Source organism: Scyliorhinus canicula, chromosome 21 (assembly GCF_902713615.1).
Source record: "Scyliorhinus canicula chromosome 21, sScyCan1.1, whole genome shotgun sequence".
Taxonomy (NCBI): domain Eukaryota; kingdom Metazoa; phylum Chordata; class Chondrichthyes; order Carcharhiniformes; family Scyliorhinidae; genus Scyliorhinus; species Scyliorhinus canicula.
The window spans coordinates 4,766,114-4,780,685 of NC_052166.1; the positions used below are offsets into that span (position 1 = coordinate 4,766,114).

Sequence of the window (14,572 nt, forward strand, 5' to 3'; positions counted from 1 at the left end):
GTTTGGAGACAATCAAGTTCGCCCTGAGAGGGTCACTGTTAGGGTTCGCCCGGAGGTGGCAACCATTCGTCGACTTCTTCACGGAAAATTAATCATTAGAAGAAGGGTGGGGGTGGGGTAGTTTAGCTTAGAGTCGGGGGTTAATAAAGGTGGGACCTGTAAGGGAGGAAGCAGGCTTTTTGCACTATGTTTATAAATTCATGTACATTGTTTATTTTGTTGTTGAAGTAATACCAAAAATACCTCAATAAAATATTTATTTTTAAAAAAGACACCTAGGTACAATCTTTGAGTAAGTGAACTGGGCGAAAGTATCTGAATTGGACAGATACAACAGCGGGCCTGAGAGACCCCTGGTCAGCCATGTTTGATGCTGAGCACCAGGCCAGCAGTCTGCCCTGGGAATAATCGGAATACGGGAACAATGTGTCACCCTATATGAGGGATGGAAGTAGAAAATCATGTCCCTTCTTCGCGATTTTACCGTTTGCGACTTTCCACAGGAACGTCACCCTTTCCCACCATGTACCCCCGTATGCGTGGGTCTTTACTAAATTCACGGATGAGACAGAATACTGAAACATTGCCAACTGGGAGGAGGATAGTATTTCCTTTTCGGATATTTCAAAAATACAGAATAATTCATGCCACTTTGCCCCTTGTGTCTGTACCTTTTCTAATTCCCCACAGCAACGCCTCATAAACAGCGTCAACTTGCCCGGTCTGAATTTAAACAAAACCTTGGCAGTTAACTGCACCCTGGTGCGCTCTCCATGTCTATGGCAACGCCTCGACCGATCAGATTCCACTTGCTGACCAATCAGCAATCTCTTCCCCTGCAGTAGAAATAGCGGACAACATGGCTGATCGGAGTGCCACCTCCACCCCACATTCCCGGCGACCCCCCGATAACCTTTCACACCGCCCTCCCCCCCCCCCCCCCCCCGTCATTAATCGAGAATCTATCCACCTCTGCCTTAAAAACATTCGCAGATTCTGCTCACCCCGCCTTCTGAGAAACAAAGTTCCAGAGATTCTCGACCCTCTGGGAGAAATGATTTCTGCTCACCTCCGTCCGAAATGGGCGACCCCCTTAGTTTTAAACCGTGACCCCCCCCCCCTCACCCCGATTCTAGATTCTCCCACAAGAGGAAACATCCTCTCCACAGCCACCCTGTCGAGACCCCACCTCAGGATCTGAAAAGTTTCGATCGAGTAGCCTCTGAATCTTCAAAACTCCCAGCGTGATGCAATCCCGGCCTGTCCAACCTTCCCTCATCGGACAACCCGCCCGTTCCTGGAATGTGCCTGGTAAACCTTCTCCGAACTGTTTCCAACACATTTACATCCTTCCCCAAATAAGGAGACCGACGCCGTCCCCAATACTCCAGATGTGGTCTGACCCGTGCCTCGTACAACTGAAGCACAACCTCCCGACTTTTATATTCAATTCTCCTCACAATGGACAATAATGTTTGAGGTATGGGCAAAGCTTGTCTAGGCTGGACTGTTTTGCTTGCTGCGGCCAAGCCTGAGGGGGGGGACCTGATAGAGGTGTAGAAGATTATGAGGAGTCTATGTAGGAGGGATAGGAAGCCACTTTATCCATTGGTCGAGGGGTCAATGCAACGGAGGGCATTGATTCAAGGTAATAGGTAGATGGCTAAGGGGGGAGTTGAGAAGCTTTTCCACCCGGCGGGTGACGTGAGTCCTAAACTGACTGTCTGAAAGGGAGTTGAGTCACAAACTCTCATCGCATTTAAGACGTATTCAGATATTCATACGAGGCGAAGTGCTGGAAACTGGGATGGGTGTAGTCAGATCTTTATAGACCATCTTTATACACGATGGGCCAACTGACTTCCCATATGGTCTAGCGGTTAGGATTCCTGGTTTTCACCCAGGCGGCCCGGGTTCGACTCCTGGTATGGGAATTAACTTTTAGGGGCTGGTTTAGCACAGGGCTAAATCGCTGGCTTTCAAAGCAGACCAAGGAAGGCCAGCAGCACGGTCCGATTCCCGTAACAGCCTCCCTGAACAGGCGCCGGAATGTGGCGACTAGGGGCTTTTCACAGTAACTTCATTTGAAGCCTACTTGTGACAATAAGCCATTTTAATTTCATTTCATTTTCTGTGCTGTCAGCGTTTATGAATTTCTGAATTGTAGAGTCTACAGTGCAGAAGAAGGCCATTCAGCCCATCGAGTCAGCACCGGCCCTTGGAAAGATCACGCCACCTAAGCCCACGCCTCCACCCTCTCCCCGGAAGCCAGTAACCCCACCCAACCTTTTTTGGACTAAGGGCAATTTAGCACGGCCAATCCACCTAACCTGCACATCTTTGGACTGTGGGAGGAAACCGGAGCACCCGGAGGAAACCCACGCACACACGGGGAGAACACGCACAGGCAGTCACCCAAGCTGAGAATCGAACCTGGGACGCTGGAGCTGTAAAGCAACTGTGCTAACCACTGTGCTACCGGGCTGCTGAATCTACAGCATTTTATTGGCTTTCCTAATTACTTGCCGTACTTGCAGACTAACCTTTCGCGATTCATGCATTATGACTCCCAGATCCGTCTGCATCTCAGAGCTCTGTCGTTCCCTTTGAGATTTGGTGTCTGTGTGAATCTGACCTGAGGAGTGCAAGACGCAAAGCTTCAACAGCACGTCTCTTTTTTCAAGTTTTCTCTTTTTTCAATGCTCAAGTTTTGCGTTACCAAGTGGGACACCAAGTCCAAAAAACAGTTTGAGGTTGAAATTAATAAATTCATGCTGTAAATGTGAAAATAGTTTGACATTGCAATTATTAAATTAATGCTGAAAATGTGAAAATAGTTTTACATTGCAATTATTAAATTAATGCTGAAAATGTGAAAATAGTTTGGGATTGCATTTCTTAAATTAATGCTATAAATGTGAAAATAGATTGAGATTGCATTTCTTAAATTAATGCTATATATGTGAAAATAGTTTGAGATTGTAATTATTAAATGAATGCTGTAAATGTGAAAATAGTTTGAGATTGCAATTACTAAATTAATGCTATAAATGTGAAAATAGTTTGAGATTGTAATTATTAAATGAATGCTGTAAATGTGAAAATAGTTTGAGATTGCAATTACTAAATTAATGCTATAAATGTGAAAATAGTTTGAGATTGTAATTATTAAATTAATGCTGTAAATGTGAAAATAGTTTGAAATTTCAATTATTAAATTGGTGTCAATTATCTAATTAAGATGACATTGTGCCAGCCTAGCTGAGGGCAAAAAGTTAATTCCCATACCGGGAGTCGAACCCGGGCCGCCTGGGTGAAAACCAGGAATCCTAACCGCTAGACCATATGGGAAGTTGAAAACTCGGCGGGCGCAGACGCTATACGAGGCTACACAGCGGCCTAGTCAGCTTGGCTTTCCGATGACGTAATGCATTGCAATCGCTCATGGCGGCACCTTCCCCGCACCTTTTGGCAGCACCGGGGGCTGGGCAGCGCCTTGAGTGAGTCAGGTTTCTCCTGCCCCCGCATTTTTAATCGATTTAAACTGATGGATCTGTGCGGACATGTATATGTGGATATATTTCAAAGTCGGTCCTTCGGCTGCCCGATCTTCACCATCATGGCGGGGTTTGTAGTCCCCCGCGCTCCGCCGCAGGAAGGCTAAAGAGGGGCGGCGACGGGGCGCGGACTACAACTCCCAGGGGGGTCCGCGGCAGACGGGGTGAGCATGCGCGAAGTAGTGGCGTGGAGGGAATCTGCGCGTGTGTGGCCGGCTGTCGCGCCGGCGCGCTGACGGCGGGAGAAGTGGCGCGTGCGCAGTGCCAATGGAAGGCCCCACTGGCTCTTCTCTCCCCACAATGCACCGCGGTAGGCTGCCCATGGTTAGATTTGGGGACCTTGTTTTTTTGAAACAATGTTTGCCCACGTCCGCCCCTATTGTTCCGTCCACTCATTCAGAGCACGTGGGGCGTCGCTGGCCGGGCCCGGCGTTTTTTTTATTGCCCCGTCCCTAATTGCCCCTCGAGAAGGTGGTGGGTGAGCCGCCATCTTGAACCGCTGCATGTGGTGTAGGTACACCTACTGCGCTGTTAGGGAGGGAGTTACTTGTTTCTGACCCAACGGCCGATACATTTGCAGGCGGATGTTCCCCATGGCGTCTCTGCCCTTGTCCTTCCAAGGGGTAGAGATGGCGGGTTTGTGCGGCGCTTGTCGAAGGAGCCTTGGCGAGTGGCTGCCGTGCATCTTGTAGACGGTACACACGGCTGCCGCTGTGCGTCGGTGGGTGGAGGGAGTGGGTGTTGAAGGAGGTTTTTAGCGTGTCGATCGAGCAGAGTGAGTGGTGGGGGGGGCTGCTTTGTCCTGGATGGTGTTGAGCTTCTCGAGTGATGTCGGAGCCGTGCTCATCCAGGCGAGTGGGAGAGTCCATCGCACTCCTGACTTGTGCCGTGTAGATGGTGGACAGGCTTTGGGGGGGGCCAGGAGGTGAGTTACTCTCCGCAGGATTCCCAGCCTCTGACCTGCTCTGGTAGCCACAGTATTTATACGGCTGGGTCCAGTTCAGTTTCTGATCAATGGTAACCCCCAGGATGTTAATTGTGGGGCTTTCAGTGATGGTAATGCTATTGAATGTCAAGAGGAGATGGTCAGAATCTCTCTCTCATTGAAGCTGGTCATTGCTTTGCAGCTGCGTGGCACTAATTAATCGCCCGAGTGCCAGGCATTTGCCCCTTTTCCAATGCCAAAGTGGGGTTGAGAGCAGAGAGAGCTGCGTATGTCGACACAAGTTGAACCGATGTACAGATTCTTCCCACCAAAATGGATGACGTCACACTACTAGAACCACGGGCAGCACGGTAGCACACCTGGTTAGCACGGTGGCTTCACAGCACCAGGGTCCCAGGTTCGACTTCCCCGTTGGGTCACTGTCTGTGCGGAGTCTGCACGTTCTCCCCGTGTCTGCGTGGGTTTCCTCCTGGTGCTCTGGTTTCCTCCCACAGTCCAAAGACGTGCAGGTTAGATGGATTAGCCATGCTAAATTGCCCTTAGTGTCCAAAAAAAGGATTAGGAGGGGTTATGGGGATAGGGTGGAAGTGAGGGCTTAAGTGGGCGGTGCAGACTCGATGGGCCAAATGGCCTCCTTCTGCACTGCATGTTCTATGTATACGGAAAGAGGCCCTTCGGTGTGTGGGTTGCCCCATTAAGCACCCATTTACTTGAATCCCATTTTCCAGCACATACGAACTAGGAGCAGGAGTCGGCCATCTGGCCCCTCGGGCCTGCTCCGCCATTCAGTGAGATCATGGCTGAACTTTTGTGGACTCAGCTCCACTTTCCGGCCCGAACCCTTAATCCCTTTATTCTTCAAAAAAAACTATCTTTATCTTAAAAACATTTAATGAAGGAGCCTCCACTGGGCAAGGAATTCCATAGATTCACAACCCTTTGGGTGAAGAAGTTCCTCCTAAACTCAGTCCTAAATCTACTTCCCCTTATTTTGAGGCTATGCCCCCTAGTTCTGCTTTCACCCGCCAGTGGAAACAACCCGCCCGCATCTATCCTACCTATTCCCCTCATTATTTTAAGTGCTGATCTGAATACTAATGAAATGTTGTGAGGGTCTCGGCCTGCAACACCCTTTCAGGCAGCGAGTTCCCGATTGGCATCACCCTCTGGGTGAAAAAAGTTTCCCTCTCACCCCCTCGAAGCCTTTGGCCCCTTACCTTAAATCTATGCCCCCAAGTTATTGACCCCTCCGCCAAGAGGAATGGTTCCTTCCTGTCCCTCACACTTCTGTAAACCTCTTGCTTTCTCTGCTCCAAGGAAAGCAACCCCAGCCTCTCTTCACAGCTGATCCTCTGGACTTCCATGCGTTAGTCCTCCCAAAGCGCCTGATTCTCGATGTTATTAAACTAATCTACCACATCTCACCAGCCTGTTTCTTCCTTAAGTATATCATAGAATTTACAGTGCAGAAGGAGGCCATTCGGCCCATCGAGTCTGCAACGGCTCTTGGAAAGAGCACCCTACCCAAGGTCAACACCTCCACCCCATAACCCAGTAACCCCACCCAACACTAAGGGCAATTTTGGACACTAAGGGCAATTTATCACGGCCAATCCACCTAACCTGCACATCTTTGGACTGTGGGAGGAAACCGGAGGAAACCCACGCACACACGGGGAGGATGTGCAGACTCCGCACAGACAGTGACCCAAGCCGTAATCGAGCCTAGGACCCTGGAGCTGTGAAGCAATTGTGCTATCCACAATGCTACCGTGCATTTTCTGTGTAACTCTGAATTTACCACAATGGATTTGTTAGACTTTTAATTCCGGGTTTTTAAGTTGAACTCAAATGTCACCATCTGCCGTGGCAGGATTTGAACTCAAGTGCCTGGGTTTCTGGATTACTAACCTGTCATATTATCCACCGGAGTGCAGACAGGCAGCGATTGACACACAGGATGACCAGTGAGCACACAGCACAGTGCAGCCAATCACCAGACAGGACACGACCACTATAAAGCCAGAGGGCACCAGGTTTCCCGCTCTCTCTGGACCCAGCCACTGAGACAGGCGGAGTCCACGAGCGAGACAGTCGGAGTCCACGAGCTAGCCAGTGCCAACACCATGCGGTAGCTAGTAAGTCTGGTCAGGCTAGTACCAGGTCTCCAGTCAGTTCAGTATAATGTCGGCCCACATTGAGCATGTATATTAGTTATGTCATTGAATAACATCGTGTTGGATCTTCTCCAGTGTTAGAGGTCTGTCTCTCGCCACACTGCGTCAAGTGCAGTCCACGTCGAACCAACCTGCCCAACACATCATAACCCAACAACAATTCCACTCTGCCACTTCCTCCCCCTGCACTTTCCATCTGTAAATCTTTCTGGAAAGCAGCACTGGTTACAGAGGGCGATAGGGCAGCCGAAACACAGGCAAGAAACATAAAAAATCCGGCCCCTCCATTCGATACAATCATGGCTGATCCTCATAAGGGTACACAGCTCCAAAAATCTGTCCTGGTCCAACCACCTCGATGCTACCACCAAGAAAGCACAACAGCGCCTTTACTTCCCCAGAAAGCTAAGGAAATTTGGCATGTCCACATTCACCCTTACCAACTTTTACAGATGCACCTATCGGGCTGCATCACAGCCTGGTATGACAACTGCTCGGCCCAGGACCGCAAGAAACTACAGAGAGTTGTGAACACCGCCCAGTCCATCACACAAACCCACCTCCCATCCATTGACTCCATCTACACCTCCCGCAGCCTGGGGAAAGCGGGCAGCATAATCAAAGACCCCCCTCCCACCCGGCTTACTTACTTTTCCAACTTCTTCCATGGGGCAGGAGATACAGAAGTCTGAGAACACGCACGAACAGACTCAAAAACAGCTTCTTCCCCGCTGTCACCAGACTCCAGAATGACCCTCTTATGGACTGACCTCATTAACACTGCACCCCTGGGGCAGCACGGTGGCACAGTGGTTAGCATTGCTGCCTACGGCGCTGAGGACCCGGGATCGAACCCCGGCGCTGGGTCACTGCGCGTGCGGCGTTTGCACATTCTCCCCGTGTCTGCGTGGGTTTCACCCCCACAAACCAAAGATATGCAGGGTAGGTGGATTGACAGCACTAAATTGCCCCAATTGGAAAAGAAAATAATTGGGTACTCTAAATTTATTTTAAGTCGACTTCCGGTAGCGGCAATGAACAGCTGAGCCGCATGTTTGGAGGCTCCCGGAGAAAACGGACTTTGGGGCTTTTTTAAAGGCCCCCAACGGAGCTTGTGAGGCGAAACCCGGCGTGGGAAGACGCCAGGAGTCGCCCTAGAGGTCCCATGGTTGAGACCAGGAGCGGGGCAGGGAGAGAATCGACGGAAAAAACACCCGGGAAAAATCGGGACCCGAAAAACAAAATGGCGGCTGCCGAAAGTTTTGAAGAGTTGAAGAAGTGGGTCGAGACGACTCTGCTGCGCTGCTTCCAGGAGATGAAAGTGGAGCTGCTGGAGTCGTTGAGGGTTACCACCAGGGAGCTGATGGAGACTCAGACAGCCCAGGGGGCCACTATCCGGGAGCTGCAGCAGCAGGCCGCCGAGAGGGAGGATGAGGTCGTGGCCGTGGTGGGGAAGGTGGAGGTGCACGAGGCGCTCCATAAAAAATGGCAGGAGCGGTTCGAGGAGTTGGACAACCGGTCGAGGAGGAAGAATTCATGGATCCTGGGCCTCACGGAGAGGCTGGAGGGGTCGGACCTAGCGGCCTATGTGGTGATGATGCTGAACACGCTGATGGGGGCTGGGTCCTTCCAGGGGCCCCTGGAGTTGGAGGAGGCCCACAGAATTCTGGCTAGGAGGCCCAAGCCGAACGAGCCGCCGCGGGCGGTGTTGGTGAGGTTCCACCGGTTCGTGGATCGTGAGTGTGTGGGTCCGGTGGGCCAAGAAGGAGCGGAGCAGCAAATGGGAGAACACGGAGGTGCGGATCTTCCAGGACTGGAGTGCGGAAGTGGCGAGGCGGAGGGCCGGGTTTAACCGGACGAAGGCGGTGCTCCACAGTCGGAAGGTGACATTCGGAATGCTGCAGCCGGCGCGTCTGTGGGTCACCTACCAGGATCGGCACCACTATTTTGAGTCCCCGGAGGAGGCGTGGGTCTTCGTGCAAGCCGAGAAACTGGACACAAACTGAGGGTCCCCTGGATGGGGGATGCTGTAGAATACTGTATTTATTTATACTGTATGTGTATCTGCGGGGTTTAGGGTATGAGGTGGGGTGGCCGTAGGGTGGGTGGGGTGAGGCCGTACGGGTGTTTTCTTTAAGGGTTTTCTAGCAGGAGTTGGGTGGACGGGTTTGGACTGAGGGGTAAACGGGGTGTTTGGGGAGCTGGTGGGGGGGACTGACAATGGGAGTGGACCTGGAGGAGGCGGGGCCCGGCAGGGCGAAAGCGCGGGCTTTCTGCGGGGTCCCCGCGCTGGGAGAGGGAGGAGGCGGGGTCTTCTTCTCCCATGCAGGAGCGGGGGAGGGTGGACTGGTTGATGGGCACTTGGGAGGAGGGGCAGTCCCACGTTGGGAGGAGCCGAAAGTAGGGCGGGAGCCGCCGGGGTCAGCAGAAGTTAGCTGGCTCACGGGAGTGCTGTAGAGGGGGGGGGGGGGGGGGGGGGACGCGGCTAGGAGGGGTCCTAGCCTGAGGGGGGGAGGGGAGGGGGGGGGTATCGGGTTGTGGCTGAAACGGTCAGGAAGGAGCTGGAGGACGCAGGGACTGCTGGAGGGGGGGAGGTGCCACCGTGGGAAACTGGCAGAGCGTGGGACGCTGGCCGGGGGTGGGCAAGGGAGGGGGTATGGCTAATCGGCAGGGGAAGGGGGCAGGGAGCCCTCAGACCCGGCTGATAACCTGGAATGCGAGGGGGCTGAATGGGCCGGTCAAGAGGGCCCGAGTAGTTGCGCACCTGAAGGGACTGAAGGCGGATGTGGCCATGCTCCAGGAGACACACCTGAGAGTGGCGGACCAAGTTAGACTGAGGAAGGGGTGGGTGGGCCAGGTATTCCACTCAGGGCTGGATGAGAAGAGGAAGGGGGTGGCGATGCTGGTGGGGAAGAAGGTGTCGTTTGAGGCATTGAAGGTGGTGGCTGACAGTGGCGGGAGGTACGTGATGGTGAGTGGCAAGCTGCAGGGGGAGCGGGTAGTGTTGGTGAATGTTTATGCCCCAAATTGGGACGACGCGGGGTTCATGCAGCGTATGCTGGGCCGCATTCCGGACCTGGAGGTGGGGGGCCTGATCATGGGGGGAGACTTTAACACTGTGCTGGATCCCCCATTGGATCGATCCAAGTCCCGGACGCGTAGGAGGTCGGTGGCGGCTAAGGTGCTGAGGGGATTTATGGACCAGATTGGGGGGGGGGGGGGGGGGGGGTGGACCCTTGGAGGCTTGCAAGGCCAAGGGCCAGGGAATACTCGTTTTTCTCCCATGTACATAAGGCCTACTCGAGGATTGACTTTTTTGTCCTGAGCAGGGGGCTGGTTTCGAGTGTGGAGGATGTTGAATACTCCGCCATTGCCATTTCGGATCATGCCCCGCACTGGGTGGACCTCGGGCTGGGGTAGGAGAGGGACCAACGTCCGCTCTGGCGCATGGAGGTGGGGCTGCTGGCAGAGGAGGAGGTGGCCGGGAGGGTCCGGGGGTGTATTGAGAGATACCTCGAGGCCAATGATAACGGGGAGGTTCGGGTGGGGACGGTCTGGGAGGCATTGAAGGCGGTGATAAGGGGGGAATTGATCTCCATCCGAACCCATAGGGAGAGGGGTGAGCAGAGGGAAAGGGAAAGACTGATAGGGGAGATGGTGCAGGTGGATAGGAGGTATGCGGAGGCCCCGGAGGAGGGATTGCTGGGGGAGAGGCATAGCCTTCAGGCCAGATTTGACCTACTGACGACCAGAAAGGCGGAAGCCCAGTGGAGGAAAGCACAGGGGGCGGTGTATGAACACGGGGAGAAGGCGAGCAGGATGCTGGCGCACCAGCTCCGGAAGCGAGACGCAGCCAGGGAGATTGGGGAAGTGATGGATAGAGCTGGGAAGGTGGTGCGGAGGGGGGTAGAGGTCAATGGGGTCTTCAGGGACTTCTATGGGGAACTGTACCGGTCTGAGCCCCCAGTGGAGGAGGGTGGAATGGGGCGCTTCTTGGACAAGCTGCGATTCCCGAGGGTGGAAGAGGAGCGGGTGGAGGGACTAGGGGCGCCGATCGAGTTGGAGGAGGTTATCAAAGGGATAGGGAGCATGCAATCGGGGAAGGCGCCGGAGCCGGACGGGTTTCCGGCGGAATTCTATAAAAAGTATTTGGACCTGTTGGGCCCCCTGTTGGTCCGGACCTTTAACGAGGCAAGGGAGGGGGGGGGCTTTGCCCCCAACTATCTCGCGGGCGCTGATTTCCTTGATCCTTAAGCGGGACAAGGACCCTCTGCAGTGTGGATCATATAGGCCGATTTCGCTGCTAAACACCGACGCTAAGCTGCTGGCAAAGTTCCTGGCCACTAGAATAGAGGATTGCGTGCCGGGGGTCATTCATGAGGACCAGACGGGGTTTGTGAAGGGAAGGCAGTTGAATACGAACGTGCGAAGGCTCCTCAATGTTATTATGATGCCGGCCATGGAAGGGGAGGCGGAGATAGTGGTGGCATTAGACGCGGAGAAGGCCTTTGATAGGGTTGAGTGGGAGTATCTGTGGGAGGTGTTGGAGAGGTTCGAGTTTGGGGAGGGGTTTATTCGGTGGGTGAGGCTGCTCTACGAGGCCCCGATGGCAAGTGTAGCCACGAATAGGAGGAGGTCGGAGTACTTTCGGCTGTACCGGGGGACGAGACAGGGGTGCCCCCTGTCCCCCTTGCTCTTCGCGTTGGCGATTGAGCCCCTGGCCATGGCATTGAGGGAGTCAGGGAACTGGAGGGGCGTGGTGCGGGGGGGGGGTGGGGGGGTAGGAGCATCGAGTGTCGCTGTACGCGGACGACCTGTTGCTGTATGTGGCGGACCCGGTGGAGGGAATGCCGGAGGTGATGAGGATCCTTGGGGAATTCGGGGGTTTCTCGGGGTATAAGTTGAACCTGGGCAAGAGCGAGGTGTTTGTGGTGCACCTGGGGGATCAAGAGGAGGGGATTGGTAGGCTCCCACTGAAGCAGGCAGGGAAGAGCTTCAGGTACCTAGGGGTCCAGGTGGCTGGGAGCTGGGGGGCCCAGCACAAGCTCAACCTCACAAGGTTGGTGGAGCAGATGGAAGAGGAGTTTAAGAGGTGGGATATGTTACCGCTGTCACTGGCGGGGAGGGTGCAGTCCGTCAAGATGACGGTGCTCCCGAGGTTCTTGTTCTTGTTCCAGTGCCTCCCCATCTTTAACCCAAAGGCCTTTTTCAGGAGGGTCAACAGCAGTATTACGGGATTTGTGTGGGCGCATGGGACTCCAAGGGTTCGAAGAGTGTTCCTGGAACGAGGCAGGGATAGGGGGGGCTGGCGTTGCCCAACCTCTGTGGGTACTACTGGGCAGCCAACGCAGCGATGGTGCGTAAGTGGGTAATGGACGAGGAAGGGGCAGCGTGGAAGAGGATGGAGGCGGCGTCTTGTGTGGGCACGAGCCTGGAGGCGCTGGTAACGGCACCGTTGCCGCTCCCTCCAACGAGGTATACCACGAGCCCGGTGGTGGCGGCTACCCTCAAAATTTGGGGGCAGTGGAGACGGCACAGAGGAGAAATGGGGGGCTCGATGGAGGCCCCGATACGGGGGAACCATCGGTTCGTCCCAGGGAGCATTGATGGCGGATTCCGGGGCTGGCACAGGGCAGGGGTTAGGAGGTTGAGGGACCTGTTTGTGGAGGGGAGGTTCGCGAGCTTGGGGGAGTTAGAGGGGAAGTTTGGGCTCCCCCCGGGGAGCATGTTTAGGTACATCCAGGTGAGGGCGTTTGCCAGGCAGCAGGTGGAGGGGTTCCCCTTGCTGCCCCCATGGGGGGTGCGGGATAGGGTGCTCTCAGGGGTGTGGGTTGGAGGAGGGAGGATTTCGGACATATACTGGGTAATGCAGGAGGTAGACGAGGCCTCGGTGGAGGAACTGAAGGGGAAATGGGAAGAGGAGCTGGGTGAGGAGATTGAGGAGGGGACGTGGGCGGATGCCCTGGAGAGAGTGAATTCCTCCTCTTCCTGTGCGAGGCTTAGCCTCATACAGTTCAAGGTGCTGCATAGGGCCCACATGACTGGGACGAGGATGAGTAGGTTCTTCGGGGGCGAGGACAGTTGTGCTAGGTGCTCGGGAAGCCCAGCGAACCACGCCCATATGCTTTGGGCGTGCCCAGCGTTGGGGGAGTTTTGGAAGGGGGTAGCAAGGACGGTGTCGCAATTTTTGGGGTGGCAGTGGAGCCGGGAGTGCAGGAGGCAATAGAGGCCGGGGTTCTGGCCTTTGCGTCCCTAGTAGCCCAGCGGAGGATCTTGCTCCAATGGAAGGATGCGAGGCCCCCAAGCGTGGAGGCCTGGATCTCGGATATGGCGGGGTTCATTAAATTGGAGAAGGTGAAATTTGCCCTGAGGGGATCAGTACAAGGGTTTTTCAGCCGGTGGCAGCTGTTTCTGGACTTCCTGGCGGAACGGTAGGGAAATAGGCCGACAGCAGCAGCAACCCGGGGGGGGGGGGGGGGGGGGGGGGGGGGGTAAGGATTGGGGGGGAGGGAGAACTGTGCACATGGGTTTGTGGAGGGTGCTATCTCCCTCTTGTTTGTTTTTTTTTCTTTTCTTTTTCTTTCTTTGTTGTTGTTTTTTCTTTTGTTTGAAGTTGCTATTGAAGTTGGGGGGGTATTGTTCATGGGGTGTTACCGCGGTTGTATGTTAATAGAGCTAAGATGTTTATATTTTATATTCTATTTTGCAAAAATTTCAATAAAAATTATTTTAAAAAAATAAATAAATTTATTTTAAAAAACACTACACCCTGTCTGCTTCATCTGATGCCGGTGTTATGTAGTTACATTGTGTACCTTGTGTTGCCCTATTATGTATTTTCTTTTATTCCCTTTTCTTCCCATGTACTGAATGATCTGTTGAGCTGCTTGCAGCAAAATACTTTTCACTGTACCTCGGTACACGTGACAATAAACAAATCCAATCCAATCCAATCCAATCCTCTATCTCAAAGTCACATTCCAGCGACTCCTGCGCTCTCTCTCCACACCCTCGACACCTTCTAGAAACCTACCCATCTCCTTATCAATATATTCAGTGATTCCGCAGCCTCCTGTGGTCGGGGATTCCACAGGTTTAGTGTCCTCTGGGTGAAAATGTTTCTCCTCATCGCAGTCCTAAATAGCCCCCCCCCCACCCCCACACCCTGACACTGTGACGCCCCCCCCCCCCCCCCGCCCCCCGTGCTCTACACCCCCAACCCCGCCCCACGCAGTGGAAACGACATCCTCCCACCCAATCTGTCCAACCCTGTCAGAACTTTATAGGTTTCACCTGGATCACCCCACTTTCAGAACTCCAGTGTCCAGGGGGACTGGGCTGAGTTACTCCTGCAGGGTCACCGGGGAGGGGGGGGGGGGGGGGAACTGGGCTGAGTTACTCCTGCAGGGTCACCGGGGAGGGGGGGGGGGGGGGGGGAACTGGGCTGAGTTACTCCTGCAGGGTCACGGGGGGGGGGGGGACTGGGCTGAGTTACTCCTGCAGGGTCACTGGGGGGGGGGGGGGACTGGGCTGAGTTACTCCTGCAGGGTCACTGGGGGGGGGGGGGGGACTGGGCTGAGTTACTCCTGCAGGGTCACTGGGGGGGGGGGGGGGGGGGGGGGGGGGGGGGGGTTCTGGGCTGAGTTACTCCTGCAGGGTCACGGGAGGAGAGGGGTGTATATATTGGAGGTGTCAGGAAGGGTGGGGAGAGCAGTTAATAAAGCAGGTGGTATTCTGGGCTTTATCAACAGGAGCAGAGAGTAGAGGAGCGAGGCGGTGATGCTGAACTTACACAAGACACGAGTTAGTCCTCAGCTGGAATATTGTGCACAGTCCTGGGCACCCACACTAACGGAGGGATGTGAACACATTGGAGGGAGTGAGGGAGAGGT

The 14,572-nt window shown here is 54.3% G+C and overlaps 2 non-coding genes across 2 annotated transcripts; one reads left to right on the forward strand and one right to left on the reverse strand.

The window, feature by feature from the left end:
• Positions 1 to 1,862: 1,862 nt before the first annotated feature.
• Positions 1,863 to 1,934, forward strand: trnae-uuc. Its single transcript has one exon. It is a non-coding gene; the product is annotated as a tRNA-Glu (tRNA).
• A 1,345-nt stretch (positions 1,935 to 3,279) lies between these two features.
• trnae-uuc lies at positions 3,280 to 3,351 on the reverse strand. Its single transcript has one exon. It is a non-coding gene; the product is annotated as a tRNA-Glu (tRNA).
• Positions 3,352 to 14,572: the final 11,221 nt, after the last annotated feature.